Source organism: Vipera berus (genome assembly GCF_964194415.1).
Source record: "Vipera berus genome assembly, chromosome: 2".
In the NCBI taxonomy this organism is placed as follows: domain Eukaryota; kingdom Metazoa; phylum Chordata; class Lepidosauria; order Squamata; family Viperidae; genus Vipera; species Vipera berus.
Window position 1 is genome coordinate 266,001,908 of NC_138203.1, and position 21,222 is coordinate 266,023,129.

Genomic DNA, 21,222 nt, shown 5'->3' on the forward strand with positions numbered 1-21,222 from the left:
AGCATAAAAATAAGACTACAATGAAACCCAGGCTTCTGATCTGAATAGAAGTCTGAAGAATTCCATCTATCTGTTAACCCATTAGAACATGGGTGTCAAACTGTCGGCCCGTGGGCTGGATGCATCATAGCGAAACCGTGCCCACCCCACTGCCGACAATGGCAAAAAAGTCACGTCACATGACATTGCGAGTTTGACACCCCTGCATTAGAACCTCATGATTGACACCTAGAAGTATGTTGCTTCATGATTCCTCCTCTTTTACCCACTATCACCTACATATATTTCTCCTACCATAGTTCCCCACGCTCTTAGCATATACACTTAAGCAGGGTACCAGATGATAGGTGACTGCAAATTCAAAGGAAATTACTAATGTGAACATTTACTTGGGATTTCACCCTTGTCTTCTTCCTCCACTTCTGCATACAGGAGGGACAGTGCGCAGCAAGCTAATGTTAGTGAAGTCATCACATGGCTATTTTCTAGGGGGTTACAAAGGAATCCTTGCTTACTGAAAGTTATTGGGATTGGGAACTCTGTCATTAAGTGATGCTGTTGTAAGGTGCAATGTCATGCAATCATACTGATTTACGACAACAGTTCTGGCAGTCCCAGTTGCCGGTAGGCAAACCCCATACTGTTGCAGCGACCTGTGATCCAATGATTGCCATTTGTGACTTCCTATCAGCTTCCCTGTTGTTGAAAGTCAGCACTGAAGGTCGTAAATGGTGACCACATGACTGAGAGACACTGTGACAAGGGCCTGTTGCAAGTAGTCCTTGTTCAGTGCCATTGTGACTTTGAATGGTTGCTAAAGAAGTGGACATTGAATGAGGAGTACCTGTATCAACAATGGAAGCAAAAATCGATCCATGTCAAAATGGGAGAATAAAGTAAGATTGAAAGGGTCTCTGGGTCTAAATATAATTTAAATATAATTGCATTACCATATGGAAGAATGTTATCCAATTTAGGATGATTATGACTAAAAGATATTATAATGGCAATCAGGATTGGGATTGCCATCACTAATGTTGCACTTTATAGCTGCACCGCTTAGCGACAGCAGTCCTGGTCCCTGAGTCCTCCGGGAGAAGGGCGGTATATAAATCAAATAAATAAATAAATAAATAAAATAAATAAACTATCACTGTAACCCAAGGACCACCTGTATGTTTTTGTACATAACCACCATTTTAAGCCGGACAACAAAAGTCTTGCATATGTCTGCTGATATGTCTCTCACAGTTGTGAGCAGTATTTCCTAACTACGTAACTACATTTTTGAGTTATTTTCCCCCAGAGAAAAATTTACATTATCCAGAATGAAAGCATATAAAAATGACAATGTCAAAATACTCAAAATCTGTTTTGGTTCATTTACAAAAATTTCTAGACAGCTATAACTGCTGAAAGCAGGTCACGGCTTATAACTACAAATGATTTAGTATTCCCTCCTTGTAAATATCAGAAGACCTTAAGAGTTTTCCAGAGAATGTAATGCTTACAAAAATACAACCTTCCAAAGTAGCTAATGCTCATCAGATTCCACTTTTCTGGCAGTGCTGATTGTGATCTTCCGAATTTTGTTAAATATTCCATACAATATGCCCACAGGCCGGTGGCATTCTTTCTGGATTGGATCATTTATTAGCATTGGCCACAGAATAGCGAGATCTGTTTTTTGCTCAACCACAGAAGAGCCAGCATTCATCCTAGAAAACTCTTCCATCCTGACCTATTTCTTTTAAGACTTGTCACCAATTGCCAACAACACTCTCTTCAAAGTTTTGCTGCTTTCCCCAATTAAGCTATATGACCTAGCTTTTCCTACTGGCAACTCAAAGTGGAGGCAAGAACAGGGTATCAGGAACAAAGTGTGCAAAAATATACAACCAAAGTGAGCAGTGCAACTTTAGTGAGCCAACCAGACAGAATGTTATTAAACTGGTTGAATGTCAATAGGGAGATGTTGAGGCAAAGCCAGCAGGTCAGGCTGTATTTTTATTGTGTCTACGTGCAAAGTTGATCGCTATAAAGAAGGTAACGGTCTGTAAGGGCTGTATTTTTTTTGCATTTCTCGATTGTTTTCAATTTGCTCCCTATCTCAGAAGATACAGGAGGCATATTATGTCCCAATAAACCTAAAATTCAATCTATCTGATGAAGTGGATACATCCCACAAATGTTTGCATCACTTATCTTTACTTTTTTATTTAAATTGTTTACGTGGCCACCTTTCTCACATCAGTGACTCCAGGCAGCCTGTAAAGATTAAAACACGGACCATTATTATATTAACAGGACATCCAAGATAATGTAGTTGCTAAAGTGCCACATTTTTTTTGATTGCATGGCTACTGTTATTTTAACGAGACAGAGAGAAACAATTAAATACCTAGCTAGCAAACACTTTAAAGCAGAGGTCCCCAAACTTTTGGGCACCAGGGACTGGTTCCATAGAGAAAGGTTTTTCTGCGGACCGGAGTGTGTGTGGTTTTGTGTGCTGCCTGCATCCCATGGATGGGGCTTTGCTTGTTTGTGCTGACTGGTTGCTGGCATGCAACCGGGGGTTGGGGACCCCTGCTTTAAAATAAGCACAATGACCTGCTGAATTTCTTATTTTTTTTAAAAAAAAAGCCTTTTGAAAAGTGAAAAGGGGAAGTTTGCATCTTCTGTGCAATCATTTTTTTAAGTCAAAAGGTAACGCAAGTCATTGCCTTAGAGCAGTGTTTCTCAACCTTGGCAATTTTAAATGCATTTGGACTTGAACTCCGAGAATTCTGGGAGATGAAATTCAAATATCTTAAAATTGCTAAGGTTGAAAAAACTCTCCTAGTAGTCAGGCCTAACATAGGCCAATGCACTTGTGGTAAGGAGTAGCCTTTATATTTACTATTACTCCTGTTATTCACGACTATGGCAGTGCCCAGGGGGTCATGTGATCCCCATTTGTGATCTTCCCAGCTGGTTTCTGATGGGTCAATGGGGGAAGCTGGATTTACTTGACTGGTTCACTTAACAACTCTGGCAAAACTGAGCGTGACTCACTCAACAATGCGCTTGCTTAACAACAGAAATTCTGCTCCCAATTGTGATCCTAAATTGAGAACCAATTTACTTATTACAATTCTGTTTGTTATGTTGAGGGAAAGTGCACCAAGACTAGCCAGAAATCTAAAGCTGTATTACCCAGCATCGCAATTCTTTAAACATTTATAATCAGCATTTTTCCAACTTGGCAACTTTAAGAAGTGTGGACCTCAACTTTCAGAATTCCCCATCTCGCACACTGGCAACCAAATGCTGAGCATAAAACCTCAGCACAACCAGTCAAAGATTTTTTAGCTTTGCAAAAAAAAAAAAAAAAACTCTTGAGCTTGGCAATGTTTATTCATAGATTCTGCCAAGCCACACAACTGCACTGAAATGGCTTTCAATATTTAATGCTAATAAAATTAGTTCTTCTCCAGAACTGTAAGCATTCCTAGAACACTGAATTCATGTTAGCCTGTGCTGAACCCTAAATCTCATCGCTTCAGAGAGTATAATGGTCATTATTCACATACTAGATTATATCAAGCTTGCAGGATCCAATCTGGGCTGGTCACTGAGACTAGTTTTGTCTTCCAACGCTTTCGGTCTCCTGCCGGAGCCCCCATCCTCAGGATAACTTCTCTGTGTCACCTTCCTGCAACATTATCCTGGGACACGTCTATTCGCCTTCATTTGTGTATCAAGCATGTTCAATAAACCCCAGCAATTCATGGCTCATCGCAAAAGTGAAGCTCAAGGCAGCTTTTTTTTTAAAAGATCAAGTCAATTTATAAATTTAGGTTTTTATTTATTTATATCCCACCCTTTTTATTTTTATAAGTAACTCAAGGCAACAAATATACCTAATATTAGTTCCTATGTTCCCCACACCCACCACCATCGGATGACTGAAAGTGAGGGACCGCTTTCATGCCTTAATTGGGACTAAACTCACAGCTTTGTGGGCCAGCACCTTAACCACTAGGCATTACTAAATAACTTAGCATAAACTAAACAATACACATTACTAAAGATGAAGTCTGATAACTAAGTGGAAGTTATCGCATATGAAGCCAGCACAACTCTGACCATTTGCTGATCGGGGGAAATGTCTTCATATTTTGTCTATCGCTTCCTAACTCTATTTGAGAATAGGCCATTAGCCAATCCAGTTAGTTGATATTATTATTCTTGTAAAAGATATTAAGCTTTTTTTTACAGTCTTACTAAATCATGTTTCTTTATTTAAAATAGAGTGATTTCTTCCTGGAGCAGTGGTTTTGCTGACAGCTCTGAAAGTAAAAGAGATCTTCTTGAACACAAGTCATTATTGACACATGAGCTTTTCCTGGATCCTCCCACATGTGACTCATATCTGAGCCAAAATGGTTAGTTCCAATTTCAGCAAAGGAAGTAGTTATATGCTCTCATACTGAATTAACTAGCCATGGGAAGACTCTTTAGATTAGAATCACACATGAATTCTTCATTTTATTCTGGAAGAATACAACTGATCTAAAAATGAGGGACAGCTTCTAAGCAATAAGACAGAATTTGAAATGTTCATACAGAATCAAGGTCACTTACTAGGGTGTATATATACTCATGGAGACTGAAGAAATTAAAAAAAACCCTGCATGATACAGTGTTTTAAACCTTAAAGGAACAATCACAAACCAACAAAGGGAAGAATTATGGAATATAAATTTACTCTAGATTGTAAGTTATGAAGAAACCAATGGAAAACATTTTATAGATGGTATACAACTCTGTCAATAATTGCCAGCATTGACAATATATATAGTAGTAATTATTGGAAATGTCATCAAACTGAAAAAAATTTTTTATCAGACATTTAAAAAGCCCCCTAGTTCTGGAAAGAAATACAGGTAATCACTTATAGCTCGTTTGAAGTTATGCGATAAGTGCCCCCTAGTGCTTACGAGCAAGTCCCAAAATTACAAATATTGCAGCACCACCGCAGTCGTTCACCCTTATGAGTGACCTCAGTGGCGCTGCAACATTCACCCTGGTTATTCCCTCCATCGCCAGCCCCGCCCCGGGTCTCCCTAGGCACCAGGCCTTCAACACTCACCTTGCGAAGATCGAGATCCTTCGCTTTCTTAGCTGCTCCAGGCCTTCAGTACATTCTCGAGAGAATGGAGGCTTAGAGTAACGCAGGATTGAGCAAGATCGGTGGGGCGAGATCTCATGCTACTGATCTCGTGTGATCTCATGGTATTTTAGGCCTCTGTTCTCTGCAACAGAGAATGGAACCGAAGCCGGGGGGTGCTTTTTGGCCCTCCGGCGGCCTGATCCAGGCCCCAGATGCCTTCTCTAGGCCGCTGCTGCCCGGAAATGGGCCACCGGAGGGCTGTGGAAGTGTCCCCTGGCCTCAAAATCCAGTTGGTGGTGGCCTGGAGAAGGCATCCAGCACCCAGATCGGGACACGGAACGTGCCCTGGCCTCAGATCCGGGCGGCAGCAGGAACTGAGGCAGAGAGGAGACAGATCTTTTCAAGGTGAGTCTGGTGCGGCAGGAAGGGAGGGGGAAGCATGAGGTATCTTAGTGGGTCGGGAAGGCCTTGGGGGCCTGCTCCATCACTAGGTCCCCCATGGCCTTCCTCACCCTGAGATACCTCATGCTCACTTAACGAGCTGCATGCATGCGTTTTAACGAGCCAGGGAGTGATCTTGTTGGAGGTACAAAATTCACCCCGAGTTTTCGAGTTACGAGTGGACTGGGCAGGCTCCGCTGAACTCGTAACTCGAGGACTACCTGTACAGAGCACTATTCAGAGAACTTTAGAAATCAGATTTGACTTGAAACCACAATTCTTCTTACTAGGCATCATTCCAAAATGTTAACAACAATAATCGCCAAGAGACATGTTTACGCCAGCAAGGGTAAATTTAGCCCAATACTGAAAAAAGTTAACCTGAATTCTGATAACCTGGGAATATTGCAATGGTCGTATGTGCAAGAACCGGTCACGTGTCACTTTCTCCAGCACCTCTGTAACTCCAAACGGTCGCTAACTGAATGTTTCTAAGTCAAGGATTACCTGCAAGCATCTGATAAAGGTGGACCAAAACCTCCTTTTGGGTACCAGCCTGACCAATTATCATGGAAGCAAATTCAGCATTGCTGATCTGTTCGTATACTGTGCAAACTGAACAGACGTACATACAATGTATTTAAACACAGAGGCTGCATATGTCTGATTACTCAAATTACTTCCTTCAGTATATCAACTGATCAGTTATGCTGAAGGAGACAATTTGTGAGAGCACAGTCTCACATGACTAAAAGCCAAGAGACTGATAAAGAGATCAGTCCATTACCAGAAATAGGGCCAGGTAGAAACTGTCCCTCCTAACTAATATGAAGTGGCTCCTAGACCATTACAACTTGGACATGTGAGAGAAAGAGGCACAGAATGTTTTATTACCTTTAATAGTATGTAATAATAAATTACTTAGCAAAGCTTTGGTGTCTTGAAGGTCTACCACAGTTCCTTGTCTTGCTAGTTAAGAGAGCTGATATCATTTCTCATTTCCCTGCACTACTGGTTGAAACAAAACCATACAGCCTCTTTTATTTGGCACACCCAGCATATTGGAAACATCTTTCTTGTCTTTTGTAGTGCTTTATTATTCACACTGTATTGTTTTTATAATGTAAGGCGCTGTGCAGCATCTAAATGAAATAAATCAGTTTATCATTCATCTTCTCACTCCAGTTCAAAATAACTGGCCAATTTAGTATTGAGAATGATTTGAAGATTTGAGAATGATTTGAATAAATGAAGAAATCCACATTCAACTCTCAAGAGAATTACGGGCTCTTCTGAAACTTGTTATGCTTGAAATAAATTATGCAGATATTTTAATAAATATGTATCATCAGGACCCCTATAAAGAAGGGTACTTAAATCTTTGGTCAAAACAAAACACTTGCATCAGAGAGCTGCAAATTACCGTACATAAATATAAACTAAAAAAACCTTTTTAGCATCTGCTGCTTTAAATAAAATAATGATATAGTTTATGCATAACAACTTTTACTTGTAAGATGTTGCAGATTTTAAGAATGCAACAATTCTTGATATAACTATCAAACCAGGATAGCTAGCTATTCAAATGTGGTCAAAACTGGGCTTGACAAATGTCAGGATCAAATTGGGCATTGTCCTATTCATACCTTTTCTCAGTACAAATGATTATAAAATCTGGCATTATTCAGAACATATGAATAGGAACACATTTTCACATTAAGTTTCCAGGAATCAGAGCTATAATGGTCCTGAGAATACTTATCAAATATGTCTCTATCATTCTAAAAGAATACATATGGACTAATATGTACAATTCACAATGTAATTATCCTATGTTATTGGCCTCCCCCCCCAAATTTATATATGGTCTTTCTCTGCCCTAAAAACTAATATAGTTCCAATTCCTGGATTCTCCTGAAATCCCTTTATGAAACTGTGGAAAGTTGTACATTTCTTCAAGAACATATGTTCATGCTATAGGACCATAAAACCTGTTCCTGCATTAATTATTGCTAACTTCTGGAGGTCCAAGTTCTATATACAAATATTCAAGTACTGCCATTAAAAATATTTTCACAAGAAACTTCAAATATTTAAAGAACTGTGACTATGAAGCTACATTGAAACACTGCCCAAGAATAAATAAATGAAAGCCAAACAAACATCAATTCATCAATCAACTTACCTTATATGCTAGAAGAAAATTACACACAAAAAGAAATCTAAAGAAGTTGGCTTTTAACTGATCCTACTCCTAGGACAGACATGTCAAACTTTTCATCAGAACTTTTCCCCCCATTGCCGGCAATGGGGTGGGCGCGGTTTCCTCGTGATGCATCTGGCCCGCGAGCTAGCAGTTTGACATCCCTGTCCTAGGGCAAGAAACTTAAAACAATCATAAGCATGTAGAAAATGTACTGAACGTTGACATGCAACCACATTCCTCCAGCATTATAAATAAAACACCTCAAATGAATTATACCCAATCCCATTCCACTATAATAAATCTCACCTGGTAAACAACTTTGCTCCATAGATGTAGGATGGAGAGTCAAAAACACTCTCTTGGGGGAGGGGGGCCCTCTTGACACCCCCCTCCCCCTTCCAAGCTGCTTCTTGAAGAATCAGTGCAGATGAGTGCACAAAATGAGTGATGCTTCTTTAGCTGCCTAGATAGATCTTCTTATGCCCGAAATATGAAAGAGTACTCGTGTAATCTCTGCCACTACTTCAGGGTTTATGACTTGGTTTTCTGATCCCAAGATAATTCCCCTCAAGTCTTTAAGGTTCTTAAAGAATTTTCCATCTCATAACATAGATGTCCATTCTACAGTACGATGTCCATTCTACAGTATGTGTACTGTTGCGTGCACAAGTCACAATGTCCCATTATCATATCCTGGCTGACTCCTCAGATCTTGTCCTCAAACTTAAATCTGTCCATGGAATAGTTCTCAAAGGCAAACACAAATAAACATATTTGTTCTGGATTGAAATTATTCATGCAGGATCTTCTTCCAGTTGTTCCAGTCTCAGCCACCGTGCCCTGCATAACAGGTAAATCCGGGTTAGAAAACATTCCTGATCTTGGGATAAGTTACTGCCACCTGGTTTGACCAGCATTGCTAATTCCAGAAGCATCGTTGGGCTTCAAGCTTTCCCTTGATCCAGCTTTCTTTTTTGGCATCCCCTTAACAAAATCTAAAATGTTAGGCTCAGCAAAGACATCCCCATGATCCAAAAGATGGAAGCAGCAGAGTTTCTCCGCCATCTCACCTCCAGAATTAAGGCAAGAAAAGAATCCGCCACTGGCTATCTCCTCACATAGGGGGTGCACAAGCATCCACTGTACACCTGCCTCTATAACCTGCCCAAAAAACCAGTTTGGGAGATATCTCCACTGACATCTCAGCTGCCAATCAGAAAGGCCAATACTAGACTAGACAAACCAATACCCTGGCCCGGTCTTAGGTAGGTAGCTCCCCCATGTTCATCTGTAGTTATTAATGCTGCGGTTGTTCGTGCACCCATCTTTAGGAGTTTTCCCCATTGGTTTCCCTTGTCGGAATTGAACGTCGGGACTTGGATCAGGCGCTATCCCGGCCTCAGCAACGTTGGGGGAAGGGGTCCTCTTCCTTCCCTCGCCACAGGTTTTATTAAAGAAGAAGACAAGTCATTCCCTGGAGAGAAAAGCTGGCGTCCCGAGCTCCACCAGCCCCGCGCCCCCTCCCGGTTCCTCCCCCAAACTGCCTCGGCCAGGCTCTCCCTCTGGGAGCCGTTGCCCTCCCTCCTGCGAGCAGTCAGGGTAAAACGGGACACCCGCCTGCTCCGTCCTCTCCCTCCCCACACCCTCGCTTACACTGAGCGACGGCGACGACGCCAGACACCAACCAGCAGCAGAATTCCAGCCACTTCCGCCCGGCAGCGCCGGAAGCGAACCCATGGCAACCAGCCGTCTCTCTCTCTCTCTCTCTCTCTCTCACACACACACACACACACCCCTCCCCACCCTCCCTGAAACCGCGCCCCCTTCCTTCGAGCGTAGTTTACGCGCCGCGGCGGGGGTGGGTGGGTGGTTGGGTGGTGGCTTCCCCGGGAGCCACGCCCTCTCCCTCCTCCCCTGCTTCTGATAGGGGAGAGGAACCGTTCTTTTACTGGGACGGCCACGCCCACTCCCGGATCGTAAGGCGTCTCCACCTGAAGTAGCGTCTCCTCCTCCTCCTAAACAGCGAAGCTCCTCCTCCCCTTCGTAAGAGCGACGTTTGGAACAATGACGTCAAAGCCATAACCCTTCGGTTCGTAGCCGCGCCCTCTCGGCTTCGAGCGCTCCAATCTTCACCCGGCAATCTCATCAAAGCCGCGCCCTCTTTTGGAACTCCTTTGCCCTCTTAGGTTGCGTCCGTGAGTCTCTTGTGCCCCCTAGCGGCGGAGAATAATCGCTTGAAATTCGGTCGGAGTTGAAATGGGGAAACGATCAGCCTCTAGAAGGCGGAATTGGGCGAGTAGTTGATGCCATTTTTGGCTTCTGCAGAAGCTCAAAATAATGCAGAGTAAAAACCCGTATATACGAGTCCAGTGTCCTAAATGAGTCCTAAAACTTCCCTAATTAATTGATTACATATCATCAAATCACTGTTGGCTCTTAGTGATCACATAGATTTCTCCATAATGAGTTGTCATCAACCTGGTCCTTCAGATCTTCCAACGGTGCCCCCATCGCCACTGTAACCGAATCATACGTGTTTTCTTGGCTGTCCGTGCTATTCTCAGGAGTCTTCTCCAACACCAAGGTTCAAAAGTAAATGTTTCCTATCCACCATTCATTTCAGCAGTCGCAGGGAGCAACACTGTTTGCACTGTTCTGAGCTTTGAAAGTGTATAAATAGTCCTTGACTTACAAATGTTTATTTAGTGACTGTTTAAAGTTACAACAATAGGTAAAGGTACTATTTGCACTAGCATAGTATTTAGACTTACATACTGCTTTACAACACTCTCTGGACAGCACTGAAAAAAGTGACAGGTCGTTTTTCACACTTACAACCATTAGAGCATTTCCACGGTCACGTGATCAAAATTTGGATGTTTAGCAGCTAGCATGCATTTACGGTAACCTCTGCGACTTTTTGACAAGCAAAGTCAATGGGGAAACCAGATTCATTTAACAACCATGTTACTAACTTAACAACTGTAATGATTCACTTAACAACTGTGGCAAGACAGCTTGTAAAATGGTGCTAAACACAGTTAACAACTGTCTTGCTTAACACCAGAAATTTTGGGCTCAATTGTGATGGTACGTTGAGGACCACCCATATACACATCATAGTATTAGAATATCTCTTCCAAGGCTTTCATGGCTGTTCTATCATGGCTAGTCTGTTTCTTCACTGCTTGTTCCTTTGCTGTTGATGATTGATCCTAAAAGGCAGAAGTTATCTGTAAAGTATTGGGCTTGTTTTGTTAAGGGAACACCAGGGGTAATTGCTGGAAGGTTGCTTGAGCTGGGAAGCTAACGGCTCCCAGCTCCTCAGACAACCCATCTCCAGCGCCGCTATTGGTTGCCTCTAGGGTGGCAATAGGTTGCTTTAAACCTATTGGCCGCCACCTAGAGACCAGGGTATAAATTGCTGCATTTGCAGCCCGGTTTCTCAGTTTTTTTTTTAAAAAAAATCCATTTATATCCCGCCCTTCTCCGAAGACTCAGGGCGGCTTACAAGCTTAGCAGTAGCCTTCATTCTATGTATATGCCTGCTTATTAGGGCTTTCATACACCCCCCAAGCAGCATTATTACAAAGTCAGCTTAATTGCCCCCAACAATCTGGGTCCTCATTTTACCTACCTCGGAAGGATGGAAGGCTGAGTCAACCTTGAGCCTGGTGGGATGCGAACCTGCACTAATTGCAGGCAGCTGGTGTTACTTAAGTTCAGATCCTGCAAGCAATAAACAATGATCTTTGCTGAACTCACTTGCCTCGTCTTCATCATTAAGCAACAAACCCAGTACATAACATTATCCATCACTGGATGTCTTCCCTGTCAAAAATTAGGTTGCTGTATCCCTTATGATAAACAAAACCTCTCTCATCTGATGAGAACAGGACACCCCCTCCTCACCCCAAAAGACAAAATACCTTGGCAAATACAGGAAGAATCCTGTATTTGTCTGTATTCAGACTAGTCTGAATCAGTGGCAGGCTGAGGCTAAATAAACACTTAACACACATGTTGCAAAGTATCAAATTTAAACCACAGGAATGCAGAACCAGCTAACAGCAATTAGAATTGACAGGATTAGAATAAAGACACTAAAAAGTACACAAGAAAATAATTACACCGGATCCCTCCTGGAACAAAAATTAACACTTTTTAGACAGAATTGATAAAGGAATTAACCCAACAATAGACACTGACCAACAAATCAGAAGAGACAAATTTTAAACTCACCAATTTCGGAAACCATGAAAGCGTATAAGAACTCACGTTTGAGGACCATTCTGTCTAGCTAGCCAGAGATACAGTACATGCTGAATTGTCACTCAACTTTAAACTCCGTGATTAAACCTCTCTTTCCAGTGTGGGAAGTCAGCTCCCCAGAGAAGGAACTATTAAAAGGGCAGAAAAGTATATTTCCTCAAAGGATCTTAAAGAGGCAGGAAAACATGCCCAGTTTTTCTTGATAGCCCCAGGTCTCCCTCCCTCAAGCAGAAACCAGTTCTGTACAAATGCAGATGTAAATCCAGGAAGGTTGCAGGCCCCGGGCTGGGAGATTAAGAAGAAAAAGACCTAAAATCTACATACCCCAGCCCCAGGGAAGCAGGACATGACCTTTGGACATAATAGGATTAACTCATCACCAGCAGAATATCAGAAAGGCACACTCAGACTCAGGTCAAAAGTTCATGACACAGGAAATAGCCTCAAACAGGAAAAGGAAGCAGCTCCAAACAAAAGGCTCCAGAGGGTATAAAAACCCACTCCCTACATGTGCTCAGTCCTTTTTTTTCTGCCAGACCATCTTCCTGTCTGGCTCACCTCTTCAATAAACTACAACCTTCTTCCTAAAGCAGTCGCCATGTTTATTCCCAGCTTGGATGGAACCATGATGAAGACTTTTCTTCCAACACCAGTAGCTGGCTTCACGTTCTATTTGTTCTCCTCTGCATTGCTTATGAGAATCACAGCTGGAAGAGCCTGAATGGGGGAATTCCTCCCAACACATCAAAATTATTTGTTGCATGAAACTCAATATAGTGTTTTGTAAGGCAAGAATTGAGAGTGAAGATTTGCCTCTAAAAGGGGAAGCATGGTGTGGCCCCAATGCTGCAGAAGGCTCCAATAGTCCCCCCACCCATCTTTGTTGCCCCTTCCTGTCTGAGGGGGGGTGGAGACAGGCAAATATTGATAGCTCTTTTCACATGCCTGTTGACTTGCCAGTTGGTGGGTTAAAAAAACATGAAAAAGCCAAATGAATTTTCAATACTAATCAAATTAGGGGGGGAAAACCCTTGTTTCTGGAATTTGCTGTTAAAAACAAAAGCCAGTATGACATTCTATCTTCCTTTCTCAAACTTTTTTTTTTATATATGAGCATATGCTTTAAATAAAATGAAGCATTAACAAGAGTGCCATTTTACCATCTTTGAAAACAAAGCATACTTGTGTGCTCAGAAATGAGAGAAAGCGTACAATTCCACTAAGATGTATTTTAATAAGCCACATGATTAAAAAAAACCTGTTCTCACTGTTTGCATTATGGAGCACATCCAGTTGCAGAAGTTGCCAATAAAAGCTCCTTAAAGACTGCCAAGCACCAGCAAATTAGCCAACAGGGCAGTTTATCTGAATCCAAGATTGTAAGCCAGAAACCTAAATGAGATCCAATAAAATCAAATAAAATACAGCATGTAGACGCCATACAAACTAAGCAGCAACAAAGCAGTCATCAAAGTTAGAGATAGTGTGAATTAATATCTAATTAGAATACAGATGAATGCAATTGAAAAGCCTGGGAAAATTTTAAAAATCTTTACCTGAGGCCAAAATGATGCTAATATTGGTGCCAGTCATGCCTGACAGGGGAAGGAATTCAAGAAATTACAGGTTTATTATGGCTTGTGTTTATCTAGGGAATCCACTTAGAGCCAGACAGTATAGCAATATTTGTAATGAATTAGTAACGTTGGAGTGTGGGAGAATGGTGTGTTTCTAAAATGTAGAAAAGATTGGAATTTAGCTAATGACACTGATTAGTTGGCCAGCAAGAAGACTTGTCTCAACCCACATACTATAATGAACTGGTGGATTTGAATATGTTGAGAGAAGAACCTGTTGTGGGAGGACAGCACCCCCACCCCACCCCCGAGAAAGAAATATTAAGGGAATATTAAAAGGCAGAATATATTTCCCCAAAGAATCGTAAAGGCAGAAAAGCAAGCCCAGTTTTTCTTAATAGCCCCAAGCAGAAACTAGGCAGAGGCCAGCTTTTAGAAATGCAGATGGGATAATCCTATTCAGAAAGGTTGGAGCCAGGAAGCTAGAAATTGATGAGATTAGGAAGACAAAGACCCCTAAAATCTACGTATCCCATCCAAACTCATGACCTTTAGGACATAATAGTATTAACCCACTACCATCAGAATACCAGAAAGACAGACTGAAGCCCAGGTCAAATTTCATGCCACAGGAAGAGGAAACAACCTCAAAAGCCCAAGAAGGTATAAAAACCCACCACACACGGCTACGTGTGGTCAGCTTTCCCAGAGCCATCTTTGTGTCTGGCTCTCCTCTACAATAAACTACAACCTTCTTTCTAAAGCAGTCTCCATTTTGTTTATTCCGGTTTTGGACTGGACCCTGATGAAGATTTTTCTTTCAACACTGTAATAGCTCTTATGTAAGTGATGTGCTGATCCAAACTGAGAAGCGATATGGCTCAACTTTCAGGGGAAGTAAGGTGAACCTAAGATGGCTCTGTGAAAGCAGAGATGATGACTGTGGTAAAGACCAAGGAACCAAGCAGTGAATAAACTAATTCTCTGGAAACTTTCTGGATAAGGAGAGGATTGGAGATTTCCCACATATGTTCCAAATGGCTGTTCCTCATGAGCAGATTGCAGGACAATGGTTTTATTTTGAATTTGAGTGCCAGAAGATTATAGAATCAGCCATCTTGCTCACAACCATGGCAAAGACTTTTAAAGGATATTGAATTTGTAAATCTCAGTTTCTAAGCATTTTCAGAAATTGACTATTAACTATTCTAAAAAAAACTATTAGAGCCCTGTGGAACAACAGGCTTGAAAAATCTTCATGGGGATAATTTTTCTGGAATTCTGAACCAAAAAATAAATAGATAAAGAATCACAAGCCTAAGAATTTAAAGAATGTGTAATAAACAGCAAATAGCTAAAGATTTTGATTTAAGAAAGTTATAAATGTATTAAGGTTCCATATACATTTGGTATATTGACTTTTACTATAAGAGATTGGAATAGAAAATAAAAAATAAACAACTTCTCATGGGAAACAGACTTATTTTGGCAACAAGCTGGCAATTGTAAGTCATGACAAAAGGTAAGTGTTGATTTTAGAAACTGTGACATAGAACAGGAGTCCCCAACCCCTGGTCTGTGGATTGGCACCGGTTTGCGGCCTGCCAGAAACTGAGTCACGCAAACAAGCGAATTCCCATCTATGGGATGCAGGCAGCACATGAAACCATGCCCCCTCCTGTCCATGGAAAAGCCTCTCTCCATGGAACTGGTCCCTGATGCCCAAAATGGTTGGGGGCCGCTGACATAGAATGATACAAAATGTTGTAGCATCAGAAATATTAAAGGAAATCTTTGAAGAATAGGGCCAAAAGTTACAATAACAACATAAATCCCTTTTAAATTTCATCCCCTTCTCTCCTTTAGTCACTGGGATAATGAAATTTTGCATTTGGGTGGTTGCTAAAATAGTCCTTGAGTGGTGGATTCTTTTGCTTTCTTTCCCCTCTCAACCTCACCAAGAAAACCTTTGGTGGAGAGTTCCTTTGAGATCTGGTAGGAAAAAAAGAAGGATTTTGCAGCTCTTCCAGTCAGTGGGAAATTGCACTCAACTTCTATCATTTTTGATTCTCCAACAAACTGATCGATCATTGAGCAAATCAACCCACTCAAGGCACTATCATCCAAGGGACACCCTCACATCCTACTATATCCACTGCTTCCCTGTGTAAAGGGTGGATCCCTTACCAGGTTTTTGCACAGTGGTGGGATTCAAATAGGTGAGCAACCGGTTCTCTGTGTGGATGCCACTTTCGGAAGTCCATTCTGGGTCTGGGCAACAAAAAATTAGCTACCGTTTCTGCCAAAGTGTTGCAAACCGGCTGGAAGCCACCACTGGATTTGCATTATAATAAGAATCGCACAAAGCTTGAAATAAGTGGGAGAAGTTTGCAGCACATCCTGCATATGATTTCACAAATGTTGGAGTGGGAATGACACTGATAGCTGTATTGATAAGCAGATCATCATGAAATAGAAAGACTAATAAGACACATAGATAATCTGAGATCCCTGACTAAGCAGCTTCGTGTATATGAAGATGGGATTGTTTCAAAGTAGGAAAAGGTCTTCCAGATGGAAGAAATAGACTTTATTACCACCTGGTTACTGGTGTTACAGTATTCTGCAATCTTTTAGAGAGAGGGCAGAACCAAATTGTCCTTTCAACACACAACGCCAGAACACCTGAAGGTCTTGCAAGTTGGAGGGAACAAAGTATTCATGTCATGGTCATATGAAGATGTAAAAGTTCCTAAGATCCTCAGTGTAGAATCCAGGTGTTCCACGCCACACAGAAAGATGGAGCATATGAGTCCTACATACAACCTTTAGGAACTCTGTGGAACCAACTGTGGAACCAACCCTGTGGAATCAACTCCCCCTTCAGCTCCGGATGGCCCCGGATCTCTGGTCCTTTCGCCGCGGCCTTAAAACTTTCTTTTTTCATCAGGCTGACCTGGACTGACGACAGGGGTTTTTTAAATGTTTTTTAATTTTAATTGTTTAGTTTAACTTATTTTGGGGCTGTTTATTTAATTTCTTTTAACTTTTGTATTGTTGTTTTTATTGTTGTTAACCGCCCTAAGTCCCAAAAACAAACAAACAAACAAACAAATAAATAAATAAATAAATAAATAAACTCAGGACTATCCAAGGACAGTTGGTGTCATGCATGTATGGCTGGCTCTAGGCTCACAGAAGACTTTCAGATTCTTACCAAAAAGTTGTCCTGCACAAGCTAAGTCAGGATATCAGTTAGAGAGGACAAGGTCTTGGCAGGATCAAGGCTGCTTGGTGGGTCTGAAGCCTTCTCCACAAGGAAGCACAAGAGTAATGTTGAGACAATAACACAGAGAGAGAGAGTAAGGAAGGAGAGGGAGGGAAAGAGTGTGTGTGTGAGAGAGGATGAGATAGAAAGGGGGTAGACAGGGTAGACAGCCTAATGCTGGGAAAGATTGAGGGCAAGAGAAGAAGGGGACGACAGAGAATGAGGTGGCTGGATGGAGTCACTGAAGCAGTAGGCGTGAGCTTAAATGGACTCCAGAAGATGGTAGAGGACAGGAAAGCCTGGAGGAACGTTGTCCATAGGGTCGCGATGGGTCGGACACGACTTCGCAACTAACAACAACAACAAGACAGGGAAAAAGAGAAGGGGAGAAAGAGATAAGTGGGAGGGGGAAAGGGAGAGAGGGGAAGAAAGGGGGAGACAGGAAGAAAAGTGGAGAGGGAAAAGGGGAGAGAGAGATTGGGATTGTGAGGGGAAGGGGGTAGAGAGAAAGAGAGGGGAAGAGAGAGAGGGAGACAAGGAGGAGGAGAGAGGCAGAGGGAGGGAGAGAGAGCAAATAAAAACCAGTTTGGTGTAGTGCCATGGTTTTCAACCTAGGCAGCTTTCAGATGTGGGGACTCCAAGTCCCAGAATTCCCTAACCAGCAGAGAAATTCCCCAGACATGTGTTTCTCTTGCTGGACATTTGGTAGCCCTCCCCAGGATGGATGGGATACATGTCTGGCCAAGATCTTTGCTCATTCTGCTCCAGCACCCTACAGGGTCTGTTTATGTCTCACCATTCCTGAATTGACTCTGCCCCCCCCCCTTTTTTGATGCTATTGAAGCCTGGAGCACCACCTGAAGGCACGTGTTGCCTCTCACTTCTTTCAAGTCCTCTTCAGAACTCACTCTTTCTGTGAAGTCTTTGGCACAATCCTTTCATCCATTCTGGAGGCTCACCAAAGAATTTGTGCATTCAATTAGATCCTGCCTGGGAGCAAATAAGGAAATCCAGTTGGAGACTACTAGGCTGGGAAACTGAAAAGCCTCTGAAATAACGCGGTGGCAAACTACTTCCATCTTGTTGCCAAGAAAATAGCTTGAATGTATCCAAGAACTGCCCAGAGTCAAGTTTGACTTGAAAACTATTCTTTTTTCCCTAGCAAAAGGCACTTTGGGATATTGTTCCTTCTTTTGCTCTTCCCTGTTATGTGCTCCTGGCCACTTTCCTTTGTGATCAGAGGCAAGCTCGTCTGCCCTATAAATAGCCAAGACACAATGAACACCTCTCTGTTTTGTTTATTGCAACAAACGGGGAGAGAAGCTTATCAAAGTTGGGTTCTCTCCAAAGTTTATAATCTCAAATCAACATCTTTATACATTCCTTGCACTGACCGTCCATCCTGCTCATTCCCCATTGGCTGTGGCACTATGAGGTTACATTCCCTCCAAATGTCTTCTACATATTTTCTGCAACCCTCCTGAACATACTAAATCATACATTGCATCTGCATTATAATTAGCAGGTAATAAAGGCAGCTAATATTCAATAGTCTATTGAGCATGCTTTCTTAGCTTGTTTTTGAGTTCTGGGATATTTTATGATTTCTTAGAACAATAGATTTTTTCCTGTTATTTAGTTTTAGTTTTGCCTTTCCTGTTATCCAATTGCAATTTTAATTTTTTTTTACAATATTAAATTTTGAAGAGCATTCACTTAATCCTATCATCCCCATTTTGTTTCTCTTTTTTATCATTTTAATTTTTACCTACATTGAATGTAGGTGGAACTTTCCTCTTGTTCCTTGTAAAGTCTTAACTTACCTTCCTCCTCCTATTTTCCCCACAATAACAGACCTGGGTGGTTGAAAAATTGGGCTGAGAGACAGTGACTGCCCAAGGTCACCCAGCAGGCATTCATGGCTACGGGAGAACTAGAACTCACTGTCTCCCAGTTTCTAGCCTAGTGCCTTAACCACCAGGTCAGGGGTGTCAAACTGCCGGCCTGCAGGCCGGATGCATTGTCTGGAAGCCCCACAAACCCCATTGCCAGAAATGGCAAAACCTTCCCAATACGTTTCGCGATGTCACGTGACGTTGCGAGTTTGACATGTCTGCACTAGATAAAAGCACTATTCAAACAAAGTTTCCTGATGAATGTAAGACCCTATTTATAAAGTTACAAATTTTATAAAGGTATAAATCCCTATTTAAGAAGCTACCAGGCCTGTAATTATTTCTGTTGGATTGTTAGTGAGTCCAGTCTGGTCAAGCTCAGTTCAAAATAGATCTAGATAAAATTCTGGGAGATAAAATTTGCAAAAGCTTCATGAACCTCTGAAGAATTGCTGAGCTGGATAGGATTATCACCACCTTCTTCCTTTTGCACATGATTATGTACCTTTAGGTTTGCATGACTGATACCAGTTTATTAGGTGGGTTTTCTCCTCCTCTCTTTCCAGTTCATTATCTACCTGCCATGAACCTATAAAATGCAGAGGAATAGTACTAGAAGATGCATGGAGTGGTAATTCCCAGAATAGGGTTCCCCAGTCTGGTGCTTTGCAGATATATGCTACTTTAGATCAGGGGTCTTCAAACTTGCCCCATTTATGACTTGTGGACTTCAACTCCCAGAATTCCTCAGCCAGGCACGCCAGGGCTAAGTTTGAAGACCCCTGATCTAGATCAACAGTCCCAACCTTTTTGGCACTAGGGACCAGTTTCATGGAAGATAATTTCCCCACAGACCAGAGTTGGGGGAGGAGTAGTGTGCAACCTAGATCCCTTGCGTGTGCAGTTTACAGTAGGGTTTGCACTCTTATGAGAATCTAATGCCTGATAATTTGGGGTAAAGCTGAGTCGGTGGTGCAAGTGCTGGGAAGCAGCTGCAAGTACAGATGAAGCTTTGCTTACTCGTCCACCACTCGCCTCTAGCTGTATAGCCCAGTTATTAACAGGCCACGGACGAGTACCAATTCATGGCACGGGACCCCTGCTCTAGACTGAATTCCAAGCTAGTGTTATTTTGTAGGATTCCTGGAGTTGAGATCTTAATGTATCTAGAGAGTAGCCGCTTAGGGAAGCTGCTGAAAGATTCTCTGAGGACTACAGTAGCTCATTAAAGCTTTTTGAAAACACATCGTAGTTAGCCACTGTTGGCAACTCATTTGGGATTCATCAATAAACTTTCTGCCCTTAAAAATTTGAAGATATATTTTTGTGGTTCTATAATTATTAATAACTATCAGTGTTAATATAAAGCACAGTCCTCTTTGGGTACAATTTACCAGCAGAGAAAAAACTAATGAGACTCATTGTGCCATTTAAAACAATGAGATGTAATGATGACCTCAACTGGGGATCGGCCCTCCTTAGATAATACATCTCTCCTTACTCATTCAAATGCTCTATGAACACAAATTGCTAAAAAAAAAGAAAGAAAGAAACAGCTCGGGAGATTCCACATAGGGTATTTCTGAATTTCAGATCTAATCAACACAAATGGCTGCATGTTTAACAGAAGAAACTTTATTTGAGATGAGGTGAAGTTAGTCCTTCCCCCCTGTGTGGTTTCATGGAGGACTTCCTTGAAGTTGCAGGATGTTTCCCCATCTCTTAAAGGGGTTAGCAACAGCTTTAAGAGCTGGCCAATCGAGAGCATAGAAATGGCATCATCCATCCAATTTCCCTAATCAAAATAAGGGAAACTTTGAAAACAAACACTTTTAAGACCAATGCTGAATAAACCTTTCTGGACTATAGTCCCAACAGATGTCTGTGGAGGTTCTCAGTCACCCAAGTCAAAGTTGTCCCAAAGGTGCTTTTTCAAGAGGCAACTGGACTTTCTTGGTTTTTCCTTGAAGGCGTTTTGCTTCTCATCCAAGAAGCTCCTTCAGTTCATGGCAGTTGGCTTTTGAAAAAGCACCTCTAAGCCCTACTAGATGGTCACCACTCTGTCTCAAGTGAGTAGAAGAAGTCTAAAGAAGTTAGTAGAAATCTAAAAGGAGATTACTTGAACCCTTTACAACTGGACTGCTACTATAGATCTGGAACTGAAGCAGCTGTGCCTGTACGTCATTCCAATAAAAGGTGTACAGTATTTACTCATATTTGTTCTGTTGGTCTTCACAACCACTTTACATACCAACATCAGTGATAATTTCAGAGTTTCTACTAGAGATAACAGAATAACAGATTTGGAAGGGACATAGGAGGTATTCTACCCAACCCCTACTCAAGCAGGAGACCCTTTCAGATAACCCTCAGATAAGGTTATCCATTCATTAGAGCAGGGGTCTCCA

General features: G+C 41.8%; 1 protein-coding gene across 2 annotated transcripts in view; it reads right to left on the bottom strand.

The window, feature by feature from the left end:
- Positions 1–9,577, bottom strand: part of LOC308663589 (alpha-1,3-mannosyl-glycoprotein 2-beta-N-acetylglucosaminyltransferase-like) — a 46,359-nt gene extending 36,782 nt beyond the window's left edge. The window contains exons 1-2 of one of the 2 annotated variants that reach the window (XM_081320157.1): positions 9,456–9,577; positions 8,109–8,642 (exon numbers count right to left, since the gene is read on the bottom strand). The gene's annotated coding sequence lies outside the window, so the exon portion shown is untranslated. Of the gene's footprint in view, positions 1–8,108; positions 9,308–9,455 lie in introns of those variants that run through there. The other variant, XM_081320155.1, reaches the window with a different exon arrangement.
- Between the last annotated feature and the right edge of the window lie 11,645 nt (positions 9,578–21,222).